Raw genomic sequence first — 23,209 nt, 5'->3', positions numbered from 1 at the left:
TATTACAGTCATTAATATTTTATGAGCAGTTTCTTGAGTTTTACTGTCTAAACTTTTTTCCCATTACGTAATTTCGTCCTTATGCCCCCTTTAGCTGTCAGTCTACCAAGGAAAAGTAACAATTTTATTTAATAACCTGATTATCGACTTTCTAGTAAACAACTTTTGTTAATTCTCTAAATGTATTTTGTAATAATAATAAACCTGATTACTAGCCGGCTTCAAATTGCCAACTCAAACATACATTAGTGATGAAAAAATCTACTCTCAAAGAGATATTGACGAAGCTAATTTTCACTTCACTGAATAACCCCATTAAGACTTAACATTGAATTTTGACTCTCATTGTTTTGATGAAAAGTCTTCGATCTCTCATTTCATAATTGAATTAAACAAGAACAATTAAGGATTCTTCAGTCGCTGCTATTGCCAAAATTATTCTAGAGCTTTTCATGCCAAAAACGGTCTAAAGCTTGCAATCTGATATTTTCAACTACTACTGATTTATATTAGCTGCGAAGCTATTCATAATTTGATTTTCGTTTGATAATTGTTAAGTTTTAGCAAATTATCAATTTATTAAAACACATCTGTAGAACGTGTTATACGTTCAAATTCAATACATATTGTTTAGCAGTTCAATCAATCTATAGTCTATCGTATAAACCATATAGTTAATTAAAAGTTATTTGCTTAGCTGCATGTTTATTTTTCAAATATATTTTTAATATCACTCTCCATAGCTGCCAAAACAGCATATTTAATCGGACTTTTAATAAACTTTAGTAAAAATATAAAAACGTTACAGCAGAAAACACTTAAATGTAGACTAGATTTCGAATTAGAACGCTTAGGAAAACTTGGACTAGATGAGAAAGGGAATAATCTTATTTCCTTTATGACTTTGTTTAGGTTAAATGAAGGTTTGTGCAGAGCAACTTTCAGTATTATTCCTACGGGGAAACGGAATTAAGAATTTCCTTACTATGTGAAACTGCTGATGGTTCATTTGTTGCATGTAAATGCATTTGATACGAAACAGAGAATACATTTAATTTGCTTCTGAAAGGAATATTGAGATTTTATTTATCATTGCAATTTGCTTGCTTGGGAAGCAAGGAAAGAAAGTAAGGATACATAAAACTTACGTTCTGGCAAGTACGATCTGACACAAATGCATCTAATTTCTGAATTTGTGTAGAAATTAAGTTCGAAAAAACGACGCAAAAGTTGCGCATTTTTCAAACAATTAATTAAAAATGTTACTCAGCGGCCTTTGTTTTAATTTGGAACGGGAAAATCGTGAAAATATAACCTTATATCTCTTGAATCGTGTCTGAAACTGTATAGAATGCTTTTCATGTAGCAAAATAATATCCATGAGGAGACTTTTCCTTTTTCATGTTTCTCTTGCGCATTTCATTGTTCTAGAGCCAAGACAGGAAACCCGGAAAGCGAGAACAACGAAGTTGAGGCGAAAAGTTGAAATAAATGCAAATCGCGGAAGAAGTTTGGTAAGAAGGAATTGTATGTATATGGGGCAATTTACCGTATACATATATAGTTGTGTAAAGGCCAATAGTCGTTTATTCGTAATTTTATACTAAGAGAATTTCGGGACGGTGGGAATAATGCAGGAACTTGCAATGGGACAAGCTGTCGTTTAACCTAAGCAAACTCATAAAGGAAATAGGATCGTTGAGTACCTTTACCTTGCCACCAGGATACGATATAAGATTAAAATTTTCATTCCTAACACAACTTCAAATCTTGTCTCATTCGCTTTCAGTTTCAATCCGGTATTTTGGCGTAGCGTGAGAAGTGAATTGATCTTTCAGTGGAACGAGGTTGATCCATCCATCTCTTCCGAAAAAGAGGCAATAACAGTTCAAAAAACCTGCTTACTGTAATATATCGTTGAAGCGAGCAATGTTTTTATATCACCATTGCTCAAGATTTCCATAAAACCCGAATTTTTCCCTACGTAATTATTTATCGGTGCTACAATAAAATTTATGTGCTTTAAGACACACCCAACGGCCGTATCAGTGCGCGTTGGTCCCCACAACTTTAACATTAATGGAAAATGGAAAGCAGTTTTCTGTAGGGCTGTTTGCAGAATTAACGACTCTCCCTCTGACTAGTGGCTAAACCGGATGTGGATTTGCCAATGCTATAAAGGATAATTCCGTTTGTGGAACGTCCTTAGTCACACCATTCTAGTCAATAGACGAATGGAGTACTGATGAGCACAATGTCAGAAGTGTTTTGTTTGTATATGTTGCCACAATTGAAACACAAGTTCTGACTTTGAACTGTATGATGATTACGTGTGATGCTGTTTGCATATTTAATTAATTATTCCCCGATCGAGCGCAAAAGTTTCGAATAAAACTTAAGAAACACAAATTCTGCCACTTTGATTGAAAAGTAAAGCTCAATTAGTAATTCAGGTCTATACAAGTTCCATATCATAAACTAGTTAAAATGTTTAAAGAATTTCCGTTGCTTACTTCTACTTGAATGAATTACATGACTCCCATTTTGATATAGTCATTGCAGTTCTTGATGGCAATCGATAAGTATTTAACCGTATTAATAAATTAATTAAATATTAATCGAAATGTCAATAATAATTGTGTTTGTCGCTGTTTTGTAGTGTGATGATTTATTATGTCCCATAATACAAATAGACAATTTCCATTTAATAAAATAGCAGGCCACTCCATTGGCAGCCCCATTGTGAATATTTCATTGCGATAATAAATGTAATGAATTAGCGACAAATGAGGAAAAATGCCGTGGGCAGGTTGCAAGCAAACAAACAAAGAAAACCTTTTTCCCTCCACTCGATTCCAAAATAAATCTTTTGGATAGATACATTTTTCATCTATTCTTTGCATTACAAAATCATTTACAAATAATGAGATCAGATTTTTTCTCTCTAGTCTATTTGCAAGCGTGTGTCGGTTCGAGATTTTATCGGTCTGTCATACCGCCCATTGAGGGAAACAAAAAGCGTAGCATTCACGAAAGGGGCTTTGAGTTCCTTCTTGCTGGAAGTATACAACCATATCTTTAGAGAAATGAAAGAATAGGGAAAATACTGTCGTTCGAACGTTCGATTTACTACTCAGCAACCCCGACAAAGAAACCAGCCGAGCAGGGTTTAAAGATATTGCCACTAAATCACTTTTTCCGTCCCTTGAATAATCTTAATCGATTTTTTCCAAAACTATTCAATAATTATGCATAAACGGGTAATTTCTTTATTAAATTGAATTCTTAACCAAACGAACGAATCGTTTTCGAAAGGCTTTTGTGCAGTGAAATCGATTGAAATTGTAGTCTCTAAAGGGAATAATATGCTTCCACTTTATCGCCGATAGTTCTGATGTGGCATAACAAAACATTATTGAAATGCAACGAATCGATAGATCCAATATCGGTTCTTCGGTCTTTCAAATCAGTAATGTATGTGCATAAATTCGGTGAAACCTTAGCAGGAAAGATTTCACTGGTTTAATAATTTACTTCAAATAGGCGCCTGTAGCTGACAGAATTAATAATTTTCCAAAGCCCAAAACACCACAGGATTATTCGACTGATGTTTGGGAATCCAATTACCATAAAAAGATTGACAGGCAGTAGAAAAATTGCCCCAAATAACTCGCTTAAATATTCTGAAGTGTATAATTAAATTTTCGCTAAGTATAAACCGTTCTAATATTCCAAAAAAAACTGCTGAATTTAAATGTCCCTTTTTTCGTTTTCTCAACCTCACCAACTTTAGAACATTCATACACGATCGCTTTTGAGCACATTTAGCAATCCTCTGGAGTCTAGTGAGAAAAAGACCGCAAAGCGTAATCTGAAAAATGTCAATGTTCTGAAGTTCTAAGCAGGAAACTTTTCGAATTAATTAACGAAAAACACTCTCGTCATATGGAAACGGTTTGGGAATACATCCAACTTTCCAAAACATCAACGCCATGTATTAAAAATACATTTAGGCCTAATGCTCATTCAGACTTGGAGGGGGATGGGATCTATGTTATTTAATACTTTGATATAAGGGTTGAGAGTTGAAATTAAATTTCATAGATTTATCCAGCTGGAAACGCTTGCCTTGTGTCAAAGTGTCAGAAACATATTTTCGTGATTCTCCAGTAGAATATTCCACGGAACAGCATATTCATATACTGAATACTTGCTCTTTAATTGTGAAATCCTGGAACAGTTTTTCGCACTCTAAAGTGTCATTTAGGTTTAGCTAAATGGATTATTCCAGCGTAAAGCTAAACATACCAAGTGGTAAGGTACTAGGAAATTAATTGAATATAATGACATTTTCGACTGTAAGTGGTCAAGAGCCAATTAACATAATTAATACATTTTGAGAGTACATTAGTTAAACAATCATTTATTCAGTGGTGCAAATAATTGGTAAGTTATTTTACATCAGTAGGAAATGCATCGATACAATAATTCCCAATAAACTGAAATGCGTAGTAGTGGTACGATTCATAAACTGAATCAAATACATAAATCAGAATAAGCCATATATACTGGAAGTTATCTGTAAACGTGTTAGCTTCAGATTTTATCGGCTGCCACATGACGAGTTGAGAGAAACAAAGCAAAGAACCTGCTTCCATATTTTCCGGGATGGAGGAACAGGGAAAACGCAATTTTTCTTATTGCTTTCGATTTACTACGTCGACAACCCCAGTTATTGAAAATGTCGTAAAATCAGAAAGCATGGTTTAGAGAAATTGCTACTAAATCAGTTCCTTTATTCCTCGCAAATTACTTACGCGTTTTTGTGCTCTTTCTGCTTCTTGGACCAATGTGAAAAGTGCTTAATCTCGATGTTTATCAGGCAGACACTTTGTTGAATGTATGTATCTTTTTTATCTAATACATGGCACAGTGCGCTCATCAAATTTGCATGTTTGTAATGGATTCAAGCACGATATCCTGGCTTAATCACTTTTAGCCCTTAAACACAATGACACATGAAAACTGATAATATGGCAATTAGTTTAAAAGTAGATCTTGGCATACTAACAGCAACAATAAATCGTTTCTCTATTTCTTCGATATAGATAAAATTGCAGCTATACATTTTGCTCACTCCTTAAATGGCAAATGCTTCGACTGGCACTTTTCTAAAGCCAACGCAAATTCCCTTTTTATGCGGGTCTTATGATTGGTATCTCTCCAGTTCTACTATGACAACCGATAAAATCTTGGGCTCAGGCGTATTTTCGATATATTTTATATAGAATATTTTCACTTTATACCAAGAATTTTATGGGGAAATGTTGGATTGCAGTCAGGTATTAATAATCGACGGTGGATTATTAGAGGTTGTTTCTAAACAGGGAAATAAACTCAAACTGATTTCTGGCGGGATGAAAATTAATACTGGGATAAATCAAAATTTAATATGAACCAGTATCCACTTTAACTGGTTCAGAATGTTTTATGTCCTCCATTTTAATAGTAGGTGGCAAATAAATCTTTCATAATTATCGTTTATTTTATAGTTTGCGACTACGTAAGAACCCTCCATTAATCCTTTAATTCGAGTTTTACAGCGCACAGGAAATATAAAACCCTATTTTTGCACTGTCACTATCTCCCGAAAGTTGCCGCCATAAATGTAATAAAAAAGCTATTTCGCACTAAACCGCAGTTTCTTACACGTCATAAACTAATCCGGTCTTTTTAATGGGCGACAACAAATGGGGGCACTCATCGTTGTTCCTGGTGTCGTTATCTCTTTGGACAACACATGTAGCTTTAATAGTCTAGGAAATCGCTTTGCTACTTAGCAGAAATACTATTTGCAGTCTACTACTGGTCTAAATTTACATACGCTATTCAGAAGAACAAAGGCAATAGGTTTCCTCGTTAAAATGGAAACACTACAAATGACCAATGCTGAAGATTAAATGCGGACCATTTTCGTTCCACTATCACAGCTACTTCTACATTTTTGCTCAGAGTTGAGTTGGTTTACTTTGAAAGTGGTGTAAGTCCTTTTGAGTGCATTAAAAGTATACATTTTTGTTAATGACAATTTAAAAAAAGGTCACAGTATAAAGTTAAAACAAACTAATCTTTAGAAATTACAAAACTTGTGTAATACCATACGGGCCCTAACAACTATATGTTCGGACGATGTTCAATGGGTAAAACATAAACCATTTTCATTAACTTTACATTTTTTTCTTGTTTCTTCCACTGAAAAATTAATTAATTATCCTTCTACGCAGCATAAAGGCTGACAATGGAAAATGTTTTTTTCTTCCGATTTTTCCCTGTAGCAAATTAACAAAAATTTAACAAACTTACTTTATGTACAAACTGAGAAGTAACATCACCTTTCGGCTTTCACCCGCTGTTATACCTTTTGTCTTTGAACCCACTAGAGTCTGGCAATATTCGGTGAGCGAATTTCAAATTTCAGTTGTATTTATTTGCCTTTAATCCCGGAACTATTCGCTGAGGATCGTTGTGCCATGATTTCTTCATTTGATGCCATAAAGTTTCTATAACATTCAAGTCCGGACTACTTGAGAGACACGCAAAAACTTTGAAATTATGATCTACAAACCACTTTTTGGTCGGATTAGCTGTGTGAAAAAGCGCACCATCTTGTCGAAATATGCAATTTTTAATTCCAAAATGWTGTTSCGTAGYTGCAATTAAATTTCTTGATAAAATTTGTTGGTGGTTTTCTACATTTARARKTCCATCAACAAACTCATATTTGCCAATGCGTTTACGACTCATACATCCCCATATAACCCCTTGGGGAAATTTKACKGTACGCTTTAGAYAGTCTTYATGAAATACCTCTGATTTTTTTCAAATCACTKTTTTCACCACGAAAATCACCTACGCGTAYGTCAAATTTTGWTTCCTCCCTGAAAATAAGGTTRYTCCGCATCTCMGTTGTCCAGGATATTTTAGATTTWCCCCAATTCAAACGTTTTTGCTTTTGGATAGCTRTAAATAGTGRCYTTTCCTTTGCCTAAMCCCAAAGCAKRTAAAAATACTTTTATTTTATAATAAACCTTCTGTATAAAAACTGTAACCAGATTTATGCAGCTATGGTCTACTGCATTCCCACGATACATTTAAAGTTGCTTCCTTAACACAATGAACAATATTTAGATCATTTGAAATTTTCTGGATTGATTTGCCTTTACTCTATTGAGAAATTATAATTTACCGTAAGTTTTTATCTGCTGCAACACCACGCGTTTTTTTCTCATGCTTTTATCTGAAASAATGAAACTTATCCAWCTCAAACTGACAGATATTAATYTAAACACACTTAGTTTATTAGCAGAAAAATCATCGATTTTTTATCGATTTTCCCGACCAATCAAATACAGGTCCGAATATTTATTTGTGATGATTTTTTTAACGAAAGTAGTTTCGAATGAAAGAAAGAGAATTGAAAAAGTAATGCTCTAACAGCTTACCGTGTGATAGGGAAGTTGTATGAGACCCTATTTGTCAACTCCAAAAAAAAGTGTACTAAAACTAAACATTATGATTATTCAATCAGAATTGTGTGCGTCGGCCTAACATATAGTTGTTAGGGCTCGTACGTCCATATCGTCTGATTATTCAAATTTAAATCTTTAATATCTCCATATAAAATAAATCCACGTGCACCACTTTTAAAGAAAACGGCTCATATGCTCAGGATTCACCATAAGATTTAAATCGCTCTAGTAAGACCTATCAGATCTAAAACCAGTTTTTTTGTGAAAGTGAGACGAATGGACTTTGAAAAACTCAAGATACTTTGACATTTTTAAAGCTTAGAAAACTCTTAAAAACAACACAGTGAATGGCAAGAAGTGTGGTGTATATTGAGAAACATTTAAGACTCCATTGAAATAAAGCTCCCAAGTGAACACAAGGGAGTTTTCCTGTATGCTTAAGCCTTAGTGGTATGATAATGCGTTTGCTTCCACGAGCGGTGTCAACTTGCATTTAAATGATATGCACTAGCAACATAATTAAAACAACAGCTTCTGATAAAGCCTAATTTAAATACAAGGCGCGGTGAAGTCACGAAGGCACCGCATACATTCTGAATAAACAGTAACCAATTATAGCAAATTAACCTTTGGTGTGCCAAACTGCTTAGGCAGGAGATTTTGATTTTGTCGCGAATCATTTTATCAAGGTAAGCTTTAAACTTTGATTAAACCGACACAAAAGCAAATGCGGTGCGTTTTGATACTGCCGTAATGCCACAGAAGGCCGAACAATCAACAAAGGCATGAAAAATGAAATATTTCGGAAGAAAAAGAGCGAGCCTGTATTACCTTTAATTCCTTCAAATACCCAGTTTGGCAAATTAAAGACACAATTAGTTTCCGAGGGGCCTTGACTGATAACGAACCGTGGCCTCGTCTCTAAATGGGCACTAATTAATGAACTCGGGTATTTATTTTATTGTCAATTTAAGCGAAAACGATTAGTTTCGCGCTGCAAGGGGATGCCAAATTTATTTAAACTGCTCTTTACCATTCGATGCAATTTAAGCTTTTACCAGAATATTAAATATCGAAAACAAATGTTATTAAAAAATGTACATCACTCCGCTGTTTGCAGTAAATAATGCCATTAATATTTATTTAATACACCATTATCATCAAGCTTGTTCACGTGAATGAATTACTGTGATTTCTCATCAAATGTTCACACTAATTGGTAAAAAAAATATTATTTCGTTAGTAATTGTTTCATGCCATTGGGTAACTGGACACAATACTCAGGGCATGAAGTGCCTTCTAAACTAGCATTTAACTGTTCAAACAACGCATTCATAATTAAATAGGATAAGGATTAGCTGCTGCAACACTAACTCTATACACAAATATTTTAATAACAAAAATGGACAATTCCCTTGATTACTTCGTTTTAGGGAAGCGAAAGCGGAAAATGTTCTAAATTAACAGCGCAGTTAGCGCGTATTTTGAATTACTGTTATACTCCCTACAATGAATTTGGCGTTAGCTTTTTAATCTATACGATCGATGCGAAAATCCTAATCACATATCTACCAGTTTAATAAGTCCATGAACTTCTTTGCATATCTGCTTCTTGAATGCTTGTTCATCACCCCGAGTGAACAATTTAGCAAATCCACCAAATGCCAGTTCCAATCAGGTATTAAGCTCAACAATACTCCGGAAATGCATATTAGAAAGTGGAAACATCCCTCCAGTTTAATAACGCAATCTTTCAAAAGACTACCTCGAAATGTGCCGTGCGACAGGCAGGAATTTTCAACCGACAAATAGGACGCATTTAAGTAAAAGCTTTTAATTACTTTATTTGATCATCATTGGTGGTAAATATGTACTCCGAAATACGCTCTGCAAGAATGGAAATAAAATCCGTGAAACTGTATATGTTATCCCCAGATGAATAATCTCATTTTTTTGCCAACCACAAAGTCAATAACACAAATCAAAACAATCCATTTTCAGGTTTGAAATAAACATTCTAATTAACTAAATCTAACAGAATACGATGGTTAAATAAAAATTGGGACAAATGAGTTTTACGCTTTTTAGTACATTAAATGGGAATTGGATCACAATCCTTATCTGAAATATATATAATTTCATTTGAGATGCTGAGCATGTGCGATATTTGTGCTTGGCCGCGAAGTAATAATGCGCATTGGTCTAATCGCTTCTTTTGCGTGTGCGTCCGAAAAACAATTATCCGGCATATAAAATATATCGAAAATAGTTGCAACATAAATATTATAAGGGCTTGTCCCTTAGAAGCAATAAGTCTTTCATCCAGATAGAAGGCGCGCGTAGAATCTCATCCCCTAAAAAAATGTAAGATAGATTGCTTGCCAGATTCCGAGCATAGAACCTCCAAGAAACGGGCACATTAATTCATAAGAGGGCATAAAAACCATAACTACAAAATTTATAAGCAGTAGAGGGAAGAGGACAAATATTTGTCACTTTCATTTTACATGGCAAAGCCATGTTTCCGCATAATCTGCTAACGCTTCGTATGTTTATGCATGCTCCCACCATCTTCTGTATCAGAAGGGTGGACAAGTATCATATAAATAAGGCTTACAAATTGATTAACTATCCCCCAGAGTAAGACACACCCCTCGTTGTTCGCTGATGCATCTTGTCTCGCCGATCTCTCCCCACAACGAAATGAATAAACGGAAATTTCTCTGTTTGCGTTCTCTTATCTCACTTGGTAATAAAATTGCGTTTTTAGTGGTTTTCTTTTAATTTGGTTTTCTTGTTTCCCTTCTTTTTTGATTTTATAGCTGCCCTTTTAACGATAGCGCAGCTTCAATTATTATGCTGTCTCGGCTCCCACTAATAAAAATACATACTTATGGCTCGAATTACTTCAGCCTCTATCTCATTCTTTTCCTTCATTATGCTCCGAATTATATAAATAAGATAAGCAAATTAATGTGCTTTCTTCCACACCTTTAGACCGTGAGTCCCAAGAGGAATGTATAAATTCATTTAAAATTCAACCGAATGCTTTTTCGAAAAATCTGAACCGGTCGATTTTTATTTGTTAATGATTTCTTTTAGGCCAAATTTATTTGTACAGGGGGGTCCAAAAACAAGTCAGGACCATCTACTCAGTTTTTTCTATGGAAGCACCTACATTTGATTTCAATTTTGAAATCTAAGCATGATTCAGGTTAAATGAGAATTCAAAATTGAAATAAAAAGCTTCCATTAAAAAATATAGGTTGATGATCGTAACCTATTCTTGTACCACACAGTATAAATATGTTTGCTATTAAAAATCCTTTACAAATAAAAATTGACCGGTTCCAGCTTTTTTCCAAAAAACTCCAAGCAAATTGAGCGACAATTTGATTAGTTGTCTATTCATTCTCAGCCTTCCCTACATTTTTCTCGAGGTCGCCCTTTCACATTCATTCACATACTGAATTTTGCTGATTCTTATCCTCATTAATCCTTTATTTCAACCGGGTCTTTTGCAGATTTAAATAATACGTGTTCAAAGAAACTGGGTAACCCCAACGGATTCTTCTCCATTACATTTCGACTTCATCCCGCAGGAGACCTCTTATCAACGAGCTAGGAGTTATCCTAGAAAGTTAACTGCGAATTTCAGCAGGACTTTCGATTAACTTTTCCAACTTCACTGATAATGTTTTTTTATGTCCAGTAAATAATACATTATATGTGTAATGGATTATGTTCTGTTGCCGAAAAAATATATAAAATGGAAGAGGTCGTTTAAGTCTAGAGACCATTTGAACACCAGAAACACTAAAAAGAGGAAGAGAGGATAAGAGGTTTTGTCATCACATGGTTACATTAAGCTATATTTAGGTGACCTACCCTAGCAAGTAATCATCATATATTTTTTTCCGAAAAAAATCTGACAACAAAATGTAAATACCATCTGAGAACGATAGCATTCAGTATCAAGCAACATAATTATATTCAGCATTCTAAAGCCAAATGCAAATTTGTACGGTTAAACTGTATATTTTTACCAGCAGCGAAATTTAAAAAACAGGCAGTTTTAAGTGCTTTAAAGCAATATTGGAATCCAAATATGCACTGTTTATTTTTACGTCCAACGGTTTTCCTAACTTGTGTACATAATAAACCAAGCTAGAGTACGTTCGAAAACTGACCATTCCGGAAGCAATTTGTATACATTATTTATATATCAAGTTTGTTCCATTGCTATGGAGAAAGAATGATAATTTTTTACGGAATACATGTGGAAAATGCTATGGTTATGGGAAACATTTGGGCATTGTTTTAAATATTTCAACATCATAGATCGAGCGAGATTTTATTGCCGGAGAGGGGTGGAGTAAAATGTTAAATATTTGAACACCCGAATTTATGAGTGCAATAATGCTGTTCGCCAGTACGTGCAGTGCACTATATGCATTGACCTGGAATTACAGTCTTGTCTACCATTCATCTATATTTTGTAACAAGTTACAAAACAGCGGCATTTTATTGACGATTTATGTGTTCCATATTTCCAGATTCTGCAATGATCAACGATACTTTGGAAGCTCTATTTTCATTAAATACACCTGCTCAGGTCTTAGGGAAAAATAAGAATCCAGAAGCTGTTGATAGAGAAGGAAAAGTAATTTTAATCGATGCTCTGGTCCCAGCTGTAACTAGACCCTCATTACTTAAAATTCAAATGTAATCCCCTCATCTTCCTCCAATGCGAACTGGAAATATACTGGCCGAGCGTCACGAGAGGATAGTATTAAACCACTAATTAGTACTTGACAAGCACGGATTTATTGGTAACAGGTTTAACATTGTCCTCGGAGCGCCGCAAACTTTCGGAAGATATATTAGCAATTAAAGCTACCGCCATCGTTCGTCTTGCCAGCTCCAAATGATATTAAATGCGCTGTCTCCATTGACAAGGTTTACCTACTTTCTAGCTTGCTCTACATTTTATTATATTCCCTATCGTCTCTTTCTAGCGGCCATTATCCCGAGTCAAAAGTTCTCTCACTGTTCATATATAGTGGAGGAAGGATATTCCTAGACACCGAAAACAATTTTTCCAATGAGACAAATTTGTCAATTCTGGAAAAACAACAAAATCACTCCTTTCAGTTGATGTCTCACATTAAATGAGCTCTCTGCGTCTTAAAAACTAGTCCAAACTCTTAAGTCGACTTTCCTCATTTCAAATGGTAACAATTATGTTTTATAGCTTTGAACGCGCTTCAAAACTAGAGCACTTTAAAACAAAATATGAAAGCAATACCGTAGTTTTATGTCAGGATTATTTAAATGACTGTGGTTGGAGATTTGCAAAGCATCTAGGAAATTCTATACTATGCAAACGAAAATAACTAGTTCTTCCGTTAAGCTCGGTTAGACTGTTTTATGTAAAGCTGTGTATGTTTTTATTGTATTTCGGTTATGAGGCTTTGAATTCGGTAACTTTTATGTTAATGTGATAAAACTATACGTTTTCTGACTTGTGACTGAAAAGTGAACCCTGAAACTTATTGCAACATAAATAAACCAACGATATTCTCTAATGATAAGTTTTCGACATTTTCAGCTGGATTCATTTTTATAATCGAGGACATTTGTCTTGTCATGTATTATGCAAAAAGGACAATTTTCCGGGTAATTTACAGACGTTTCCTTGAGAATCATCGTAAAGACTCGGAATAAGTTTAGGTTTTATGATAGGTCATTACATTAAATGGCTAATAATACCCTAAACCAAGGTAATTCTCATCCAGTTCATGAAGCTTTAACACAAACATCGTTTTGTATGTTTTTGCAAAATATTTTCAAGGCCTTTTCTGTTAAAATTTTACAGAATTTTCCCAAAAAGCAAACATGCATTTTTATTCATCTACTATTTGTTTTAATATGATAATTTTCATTAAAATGCTTTCACAGGATTTTCGTTATATACAAATTTAAAATTTATATGTGAGTTTTCTCCCCCAAATAGCATCAATGGGAAATAATTCAAACTCATCAGCCAAATACCAGAAAACTTTGAAAATAGTTTAAACCCCAAAAGCAATTAAGAATTAAATTGAACTAATATATCTCCGATTTGAACTCGACCCCTAAATGAGCATTTGGATGCCTTGTACTTATAACTCGATGCTGTTTGGGTTTATTAGAACTAAATGAACAGGGGAAACTTTAAAATTAGAATTTATGTGGCCTAGTACCGATTTGCTGCATTCAGAAACGTCAAAGATTTAATCCTGCTATGGCTAAAATCAAATTAATTTTTCCTAAAGCCACCTTAATGAGATATATAGGCATATTTTCCGCTTGATGATTATGTTTCTTGGCCCGGCATAATAATGCCGTTGCAATGATGGGGCAAAGTTTCAACCTGGTCGACCAAATTTAATCAAAAATTCACCGGGATTAGAGAGAGGAATGTAAATAAAAAGTTATGGCACACTTAAGACAGAATTTTACACTTCAAAATGTGTGTACAAGGCTCCCAAGTAGAAGTTTCAGATAAAACTGTAGCGAATTGTATTAAAGCAGGTTAGAAAACTAGTTGCTAACATTCCCTTATCATGGCACGAAGTGCAACGATTTATAGGCCAAGATAAATTGCTCAAAAATACAGTGCACTGTAAGTAATTCTATGAGTTTTCTCTCGGGAATACTAAAACTGCACCCGTAAATCACCTGCAATAACTGAACTTTTAACGTTTCTGACGCGACGAAAAAAATATTTGTACCATTTTGTTAACTTGTCTTCAAAGCAGCGCCGCAAACTTCCGAGAGATATATTAGCAATTAAATTTGGGGCCATCTTTCTTCCTGCTTTCCTCCGATTGTTATCAAGCACCTTTTATTGACAAAACTCTAAACGCGCCTTCGGGCTGCGAAGGTAGCACAGGCTGCTCTTATCTCTGCGAAATTTAACTCAAAATTCGCCTCTCTTTCATAAAATGTTGCCTAAGAAGTTTGGTTTGATATTTATTACTAGGGACAATGAATATTAATTACACTCAGTATCTTTTAGCCTCGCAAGTTTCATGGCCGGTTTTGAGACAGATTATGTTAAAAAATAGATCTCAAAAAGGAAAACTTTTTCAGTCACAAAACTAACTAATATGAAAATTAAGTAAGTATATACATATATGTAGATCTGTTGATTTAAATTTAAACAAATTTTTAACCGCATATAAAGATTCCAGTTTAACGGATATTGGAGATTTTATTGCTGAGTGAATTTGTCCAATCTGATTATTTACTACTCTCATGTGGGTTGAGTATTATGTGTTAGTGTATATTTAGCTGCCCTTTAGTACAGTAGTAAAAGGCCTAAACATAATGACCTAATATACGAGACGGGGAATTATTTGCTCCGATTTAATTAAGATCTTATGGTGTATGGTGCGCGAGTTATAGCTTAATCTTATTGTGTTGAATGTTTTATAATTCTTTATATACTTCAAAAGTTTCCTGAGAAATGTTGGCTTTTCCTACGGTTACCAAAAATGAAAGAACCGTTACTATATGGTGTTTATATTATATTTACTCGGTTAAATGATTGCTCTATATTTTCCTCAAATCATATTAGTTATCATTCAATAAAGCTCGACGTCGAAATTAAATCTGGGAAGGGAAAACGAAATTAACACATTGTTGAAATTTTAGAAGTGACATATTTTGACGTGACGGCCTCAATAATTCAATAAAGTAATAAATATTAATACAGACATTAGATTTGGATAATTAACATTTCATTAAATAGAAAATCTAAACAGTAATAATTGTGAACTTTATCTGTTTATGCATAATTAAACAGCAAATAGATAGACCGCCATATGTGTTTTATTATGATTAATTTGGATTTGGGTTTATTCAAAACATATTATGGATGTTAAAATTGGTTTAAATTTATAATCTTTTGCACCCTTATGGAGAGAGAGATTAATTTTCGAAATGTCAAACCAACAGTATTTTCCGATTCAAGTACATATTTTTATGTCTGCCCCCACAGTCCGTCAATCTGAAATGTGAATATTAACTATGGTCCATTTTAATAGGATTACCAGTATTCACATGGTTTGTGAGTTAATTTTAAACTACTCAATTTATGAAAAAAAAAATTGAATTGATTCCATCCCTCTAAATAGTAGCTGCTATTAATTATAAATTGCCCGACTGCACAGATATGCTTGAATAATGTGCATTTGTGACATCAATTCAAACAGAGTAAAAAAGAGAAAACACACAAACACATCAACTGAGCAAACTAAGCCATGGTGACATGCTTCCACTGGATAGCTCTATTTATGGAAATTGACTAAAGTGCATATAGAATAGTTTTTTTCCGATTTAAAATTGAAGCCAATTATCTCCATATATCCCTCGAAAGAGTGAAACAGTGTTTTATGTGAATAATTTAAAAAAATCTGCTCTTATTTTTGGTTGCCGAATTTTTCGAATCTGGTTCAAATGAAGAATGTTCTACTTACACTGGGAGAAATTAGCGGCTCTGATTAAAATTTCAATTCACTCGATTGCTATTCGTACGCGATTCTGCAAGAAAACTGTCTAATTTCAATGCACGTGTTTCGGGTTTAAAGAAGTTTCAGTTTATTTTGACCATTAAACAATTAAGATGTCGGTTCTTGAAAGAAAAATAATTTCAACAGAGAGTATTTTAAAATAGCGCAATATTCAATTAATCATGAAACTTCTCCGTGAAATGGTATGCGAGTGCTTTGTGAAATGGATGTTAGTGCTTTGTTGGAAACATGCCGAATTTCAACATTTGTCCAGAGAGAAGAATTTTAAACTGATCCAGAGACAAGCATCCGTCAGCGTGAAATTCTGGCTAAAAGCGTTCCATGCCATTTATACGCTTTTCAAAACGAAAATAAATCGGAGCCAATGTGAGAAAAAGAAACGAAAGTTCTGTTTACCTGAGACTTTAAAATGTTTACATAGCCAGGTTTTCCAGACGGCAATGAAAGTTCAAGTGCATCACGACACATAACCAAGTTGGAAATACGCGAGTTACGTTATTTTCCAGACGCGTCGCTCAAGAGTGCGGTATGGAACGGAGCCAGAACGCGAATGGAGAGCGTGAATTGGACGCAGAGAGTAGCAGGAATAAACGGCACGACGTGGACCGACGTCGCGGTGTTAGTGAAGTTTCATCGGAAAGCGCCAGAAGCAGAAGAACCAATGCACTTACCCCCGGAAAGCAAACTTTAGAGCTAGCAGACGTCACAAGGATAGAGGAGAGTCGAGAGCGCGCGCCCTCACGCATCTGTCTACTGATTAATTACAGCTAGAACGAGCAGCCCTGTACGCGGCTAACCTCAATTACACCATTCCTGCAATTCCTCTCGAGACCGGTCTCATTCCTCATTATTGTATTAGTCAAGATCGGCCTTTGTTTTCCCACAGGAGACTTGCTCTCTAGCCCTACTGACCCTCTTAGCAAACATAACATTAATAAACGCCTACATTTAACAACCGAATTGTAGTTATTCCACTCCACCGCTCACAGATGCAGAAATTAGATTCCTCCTTATTGCACAACCGGCAATCCAGGCTTCTAATTATTAAACTACTGCTTCCAACTGAAGGCCAATTATTTTACCCACTTCTCATTAAACTTCCCCCATAATTACAGCACCTTCATTCATTTCTCGGTTTTCGTTCATTTCAACTTTTCCCAGTTGTTTTGAGACAAATTGCTCCAACCGTATTTACCATACACTCTCCTGAACATGCGTTTATGTCCGGGGATGTCTGAAGCGAAAAAACGTGAAGTCATGTTTGCCCTTACATCTACTTATTCTGGAATGAAAGTCGCACAAAAATCTATATTTTTATTGCCAAGGAACTCACTTTCCTCAGCTGGGCGATAATCGATCTAGTTCTCCAATCCAATGAGCTCCACCATCCAGGTTTTAACTCTTGTTTTTCCCCAAAAAATTGAGTTTTTGAGATCTTTCGACTGTAGGTACATGTTTTACAAGAAAAAAGGTGATTTTCCTCTGAAAATCTCAAACTACTAGTACGGAATCAGTTGGTATAATGCGGGCATTACACTACGCACTTTTCCCTGATTTATTGGGGCAATTATTGAAGGTCACCAGAAATGAGCGTAAAGCGTGGAATCGGGCGACGATCGATAAACCGTACGATGTTTTGCCGACTTGAGCATGTTGCAAATTATTGCGGATTGCGAACATTTCCTCATGATTTTTGAGCAAAGTTGTTGTTTGCTAACTGTACAATGATAATGTAGGCAGCGGTTATCGAAATAAAGTCGCAAGAAATTAGGGCTTAGGGTGCGATGCGGTGCTGAAAGTAGCCAAGCGATGCGAGCGAGTGTGCATATAGGGTTATAGCTTGAGTTGGAAAGTTAAAAGTCGTATTTTTCGTGTTTTCTAACGCTCGTACTGTTATTGGAGACCCCGGTAATTAGGAGAGTGTAAAAAGTCAAAAGATAAAGATGGTCACATGAGATTAATTAGCTCTTCGTAACTGAAAAAATTTTGGATGCTCCCAGAAATTTCCTGTGAAAGTGAGTTTTTCTTCACTTAAAGCAGCGGATTTTCACTTTGGAGTTATATTATCGGTTGGATCTCGGGATTTTTGGTTTGGTCTTGGCAAATTTTTGAAAAATCGGTGATCGGTTGGTCCACCGACCAACTGCTTCGCTTGAGTATCTGAAAAAATTCTGAAAACTCCCAGAAATTTCGTATTAAAGTGCGTTTTTCCACACTTAAAGCAGCCTATTTTTTCTTTCGAGCGATATTATGAGATATTATTATTATTAATGTGGGATTTTTGGCTGTTTGTTGTAAAAGTTTTGAAAAATTTGTGTTTTCCAATAAGCAATCGCCTCGCCTTAGTACCTGAAAACATCCTAAAAAGTACCAGAAAATACCCATTAAAGTGAGTTTTTCCTCACGTAAAGCAGCGGATTTTTGCATTCGAGAGATTTTGTAGACAGTCTTGGAGATTTTTCGTTTTTCCATGACAAATTTTGGAAAAATCCGGGTTTTGCCAACGGACAATCGCCTCACCTTCGAAACTGAAAAAGTTGTGGAGGAACTCCCAGGAAAATCCTATTAAAGTGCGTTTTCCACACTTGAAGCAGCGAAATTTTCTATTTCGAGTGATTTCGAGCCGGATTGTTGGCTTTTTCTTGTCAAATTTTTGAATAATTTGTGTGTTTCAACGGCCAATCGCCTCGCCTGAGGAACTGAAAAAATACTGGAAACTGTCAAAAATTTCCTAGTAAAGTGGCGTTTTCCTCACTTAAAGCAGCGGACTTTCTATTCTAAGAGTCGGGTTGAGAAAATTTTGGTTTTTCCTTGACGAATTTTTGGAAAATCGCTTCGATTTAGCATCTGAAAAAATCCTGGTAAAACTCTGCGAAATTGTGTGCGTACCTTAGGAAATTTCTGTTGGTTTAACTCAAATTGCACCAATTTATTGCCACACGGCACCAGTGTATCCAAGCACAAAATGCGTGGCGTGCGTGGCTTAAGAAGGTGCTTCACACAACACAATAAATAATCTTCAGGCAAACCACCAATTTTCCTTCTAGCTCTGCCTAAAATATTACCAGTGCTTCCTAATTTTCATTTCTTGTTTCTTCCAGGTCCAGTAGAAATAGCGCCCCAATGGCCATGGCTGGAGGATTCAAGGTATGATTGTTCAACAAGCTTTAAATGTTCACATTTGTTGAAAATTCTCCTTTGATATCTCGCTACACTTGGGACTTTTCAGTATATTCAGTTTAGCCACTTTAAACGCTAAACTTGACTACGTTTTATAGAAATGGCGATTCCTTACAATGGTAGACCCACCCTAAGGGCCCTCGTAGCATTTTAGTTCGGAATGGTTTTCACGCCATTTTTTCAGAATTGAAAAGCAATTGGATATAATGCTTCTACAATTAAAAAATCTTCTCGATAACCGAGCAAACGAAAAATTGGTCTATGAATTTTCATAATCCAGGTCGACATCTAATGAATTTTTGAATATCCATAGCGGATCCCCTAATTATTTCTGGGCTTTCGGGGAAGGTTAAGTTTCAAATTAATATTCAGGGAGCAAGAGATAGGCTTGTTGGAAAGACAAGGGGTTGAAAAGGAAACCATCAGTAATTTTGAACTAAATAACGCTAGGACCGGTCATCTCGTCAAAGGGAGTCGATATTTGCCCCGATTTAGCCTAGAGTTGCCCACAAAATAACCTAAGACCTGAGTAAATATGAAATAGCTGCTAATGGCAAATAATTTAGAAGATAATTCAGGCGATTTCCGCGTAAACCAATTAGTTTAAACCGATCGAAAAATTAAATGGCTGCCACACGGAGCAAACTGGAATTTCTTCACTATCCCTCACATAAATCCATGCAAGTATAAATGCTTGTGAATGAGTCCAATCATTTTTTTTCGGTGCCCATTTTCTACGGTCCATCCGCAAAGCAAGTAGGCGAATCCTTTAATTGCATTTGAAACATTAACAATTCATTGGAGAGGACCAAAAGGTTGCTGAAATATTGTTCCCTAGGGGATACCATTTCGATTTCAACTAATGGCTTATGAACTGGGTATTTAAAGCCCCACGGGTATTATGAGAATCGTTTTGGAAAAAGAATATTAATCTTGGATTAGGAAGAAGTTACGAAGAGAAGCGAATTTAATTACGTGATACATGCAAGTCTGGAAAGGGTGAAATAATGCACATGTGTGGGATGCGGCGATGTTGTGCCCGCAGGTCAAAATGGCTTTGTGTCCATTATCTGCAACGTTCATTTGAGATTAAATTTGACAACGAAACCGATAAGCTTTTTTCCATTTGTGCTACGTTTCGAACACCCACTCAAACCAATGGACGTATTTTAAAGGGAGAAGTTCTTGACCTAATTCCTGGGATTATGGACTCCCCCTTAAAAACCTCAAACCACTTCATGGAAATAGGCTTTTTAAATACCAGCTTTGGAAACTTCTTTTCGGTATTATGCCGAATTTTAAATTAAAACAGGTCTTCGATAAGAATTTCCAGCTTGATATTATTGCCTGACACTAGAAAATTAAACGAACAGAATTTTCACCGGCTTCAACTAGCTGCCTGCACGAGTAAAATATTTTCCTCAGCTTGTAATGCTTTATCCATCACAATTCGACCCTTTGTAATAAACCACCCTTTTGTTCTCTGAATATTAATGTTTACTTACGAGCAGCAGTCCAAGAAACCCGAGATACCTTCAGGTCTTGTCTTTTATTAGAAAATTATTTACCGAAACAGCACATTCTCCGCAAAAGCCCTTGCTGGATCACTTAACAATGAAAATGAAAGTAGATTCGCCTAATGAAAATGTTGCTTCGGAGGAAACATGTTACTGTCGACTTTTAATCTACTTGCTGTTGACATGAACCCAACAATGTCTTTGGCAATACTGTACCAGCAAGCTGTTTTTGTGCTTTAAATCTCTTTTTTTATATTTTGAGCAGGCACATAGCAAGCAAAACGTTTGAAAATCTCTTAAACTTTTTAAGGCATGATTTTTTACTTGGTGGATATCTTTTTCAACTCCAAATGCTGTTACTCAGTTCGTCTGTCTCCAAAGGCAGGCTTTCCAGTGTCACCTAAACGTTCGCAACGAAACTTTCACCGCATTTGGAACTTTCAAAATCTATTTAAAAGTTTTAATAGTGAAGAGAAACCTTTTCAGAAGTGAGCATTTTATGATGGAATTCCATCTCGCGATTCCCTCGATACATGATTTTTTTTACATTTTGCAGTCAGATTTTATTTATACGATCAGGTGTGCAGTGTTTAGTACAATTTTATTGATTAATTTGAAACTCACGTTTTTAAAAAACACTTTATTTCAAAATTAATACAATATTCTTTATTATGTGGATTTGAATTGTGTGTGACCGAACCGGACCTAACCATAGGCTGTCTATGAACTGAGATTAAACAGACCTGACCATAGACTATCTTTAACTTTAACTGAATTATCGTTTCTGCCGTGGCTACTTTTACACTTAAAACATGCTGATCATAGCAGAAACGATACTACGTCTTATTTTAATCGTTTAGGCGGCGTAAGTGGCCATATAATTGTACCCATGATGAAACGAAATGTTTAAGATTTGAAACACTGACTTGTTTTTGCAAACTTTCTGTTTTTGGTTTCGTATATTTATTGTTGAATGAATTTCCGGTAGAGTTAGAATATGGATGTGGAAATAAATATTATTGACACCGCTGTTGATTGAGCGTAAATAAGTTGTGACAATGGGGATGTTGCAGTCATAAAGCAATCACATTTATTAGCAAAACGGGGTATAATAAAATGGAAATTGACACGAGACAATGGCCAGCGGTAATATTCGTTTACCGATTGACAAGTTTTGTATCCGACACGCGAGACCGCCTATGAGGAAAACCGCAAGGGAATTACTACAGAAGGGAGGGTTTCGAATAAGGCCATCTTAGGCCCTTCCATATTAAAAGTTAAAGAGTTTTTATATGGGGAAATCAACAGCGAGTCCCCGGTGACTTATAGATCAAAAGTATCAATACTTTTCAGCTGATTGAATTACTGGCTGTGAAAGTTTGGCGGCGCCGAAATTAACTGGAACAGGGTCAATCATAAAAGTTAATTAATCTCAGTAATTGCACGTATTATTTCATTCAATAGAACTATTATGGAAAGGCAAAGTATAACAGCTCATTGAAGTTTTAAATGAAACTGTCGAATTTTTCATAAAAACGATAAAGCCTGCCTTCAGCATTAAACAGATTACCTTAAACTTGTTTCGGACAATCATCACTAACAAAAAACACACGAATTTGGGGTTTTCTATTGGCTTTCAAATACCCGTTCTACGAATTTGCAATTTTATGGAAATTTCTGTTCAATTGCTCATGGATACAAAGCGCTCGTTCATTCGGCAAAATGAAATAAAAACTCGTTCCTGGTGTGTTATGTTGTACAAGGGTTATATCGAAATGAATTAGAACACGTAATAATCGCCGATCAGAAGTAAATGGTGCAAGCAATTTTAACGCCGCATTCAAAAGTTCAAATACGGTTAATTAATTACATCTGGTCCAGACGGGAAATGATTAATTTTTTATAAACCGCAAAGACGCGTGAAAATGGATTAATTAAGCATATCTACAATGTCAGCATTTCCACCCTAATTAAGCTCTAGTTGTTGTAAAACAAACTGAAAACTAACTACCAAGAAAAGTTAGCACTGATTGCAATTCCCGAACTTGTCATCAAATAGTCTGTTTCCTGTTCGCGCGATACAATTTAAGTCTACAGTTGCTGCATTCAAATTACAGCAGGCTAAAATAAAAAATTACCTCCCCATTTGAGAAGAATTATAGCAAGCGCTTTTTAATTTCTTATCCCAGCTTTGTTTTACGACTAGTGTCTTTACTAATCTTTATAAAGATTTTACGGGAGGTTGCTTTAATTTGGATGTCGAGTGCAATGTAATAAATAGCATTCCAGGCCATAAAAATGGAAAATTAGCTTTACTAAGGGAAAAGGCAACCATTCTACGGTTCCAGGAAATTTTCAGTTAAGTTTATTGTCGTCAAATGTTGCCTTCTTATGTCAATAAATT

At 35.3% G+C, this 23,209-nt stretch overlaps 1 protein-coding gene across 1 annotated transcript in view; it reads right to left on the bottom strand.

Moving 5' to 3' along the window:
- LOC109532934 (insulin-like growth factor-binding protein complex acid labile subunit) overlaps positions 1-16,715 on the bottom strand; it is a 48,530-nt gene extending 31,815 nt beyond the window's left edge. The window contains exon 1 of the mRNA XM_048661660.1: positions 16,505-16,715. The gene's annotated coding sequence lies outside the window, so the exon portion shown is untranslated. The remainder of the gene's footprint in view (positions 1-16,504) is intronic.
- Positions 16,716-23,209: the final 6,494 nt, after the last annotated feature.

This window comes from Dendroctonus ponderosae, unplaced genomic scaffold (genome assembly GCF_020466585.1).
Source record: "Dendroctonus ponderosae isolate FM_Combo_2020 unplaced genomic scaffold, Dpon_F_20191213v2 Dpon_F_20191213_1, whole genome shotgun sequence".
NCBI classification, from domain to species: domain Eukaryota; kingdom Metazoa; phylum Arthropoda; class Insecta; order Coleoptera; family Curculionidae; genus Dendroctonus; species Dendroctonus ponderosae.
The sequence above is the reverse complement of the archived record's forward strand: the minus strand, read 5'-3'. Positions and strand labels throughout refer to the sequence as shown.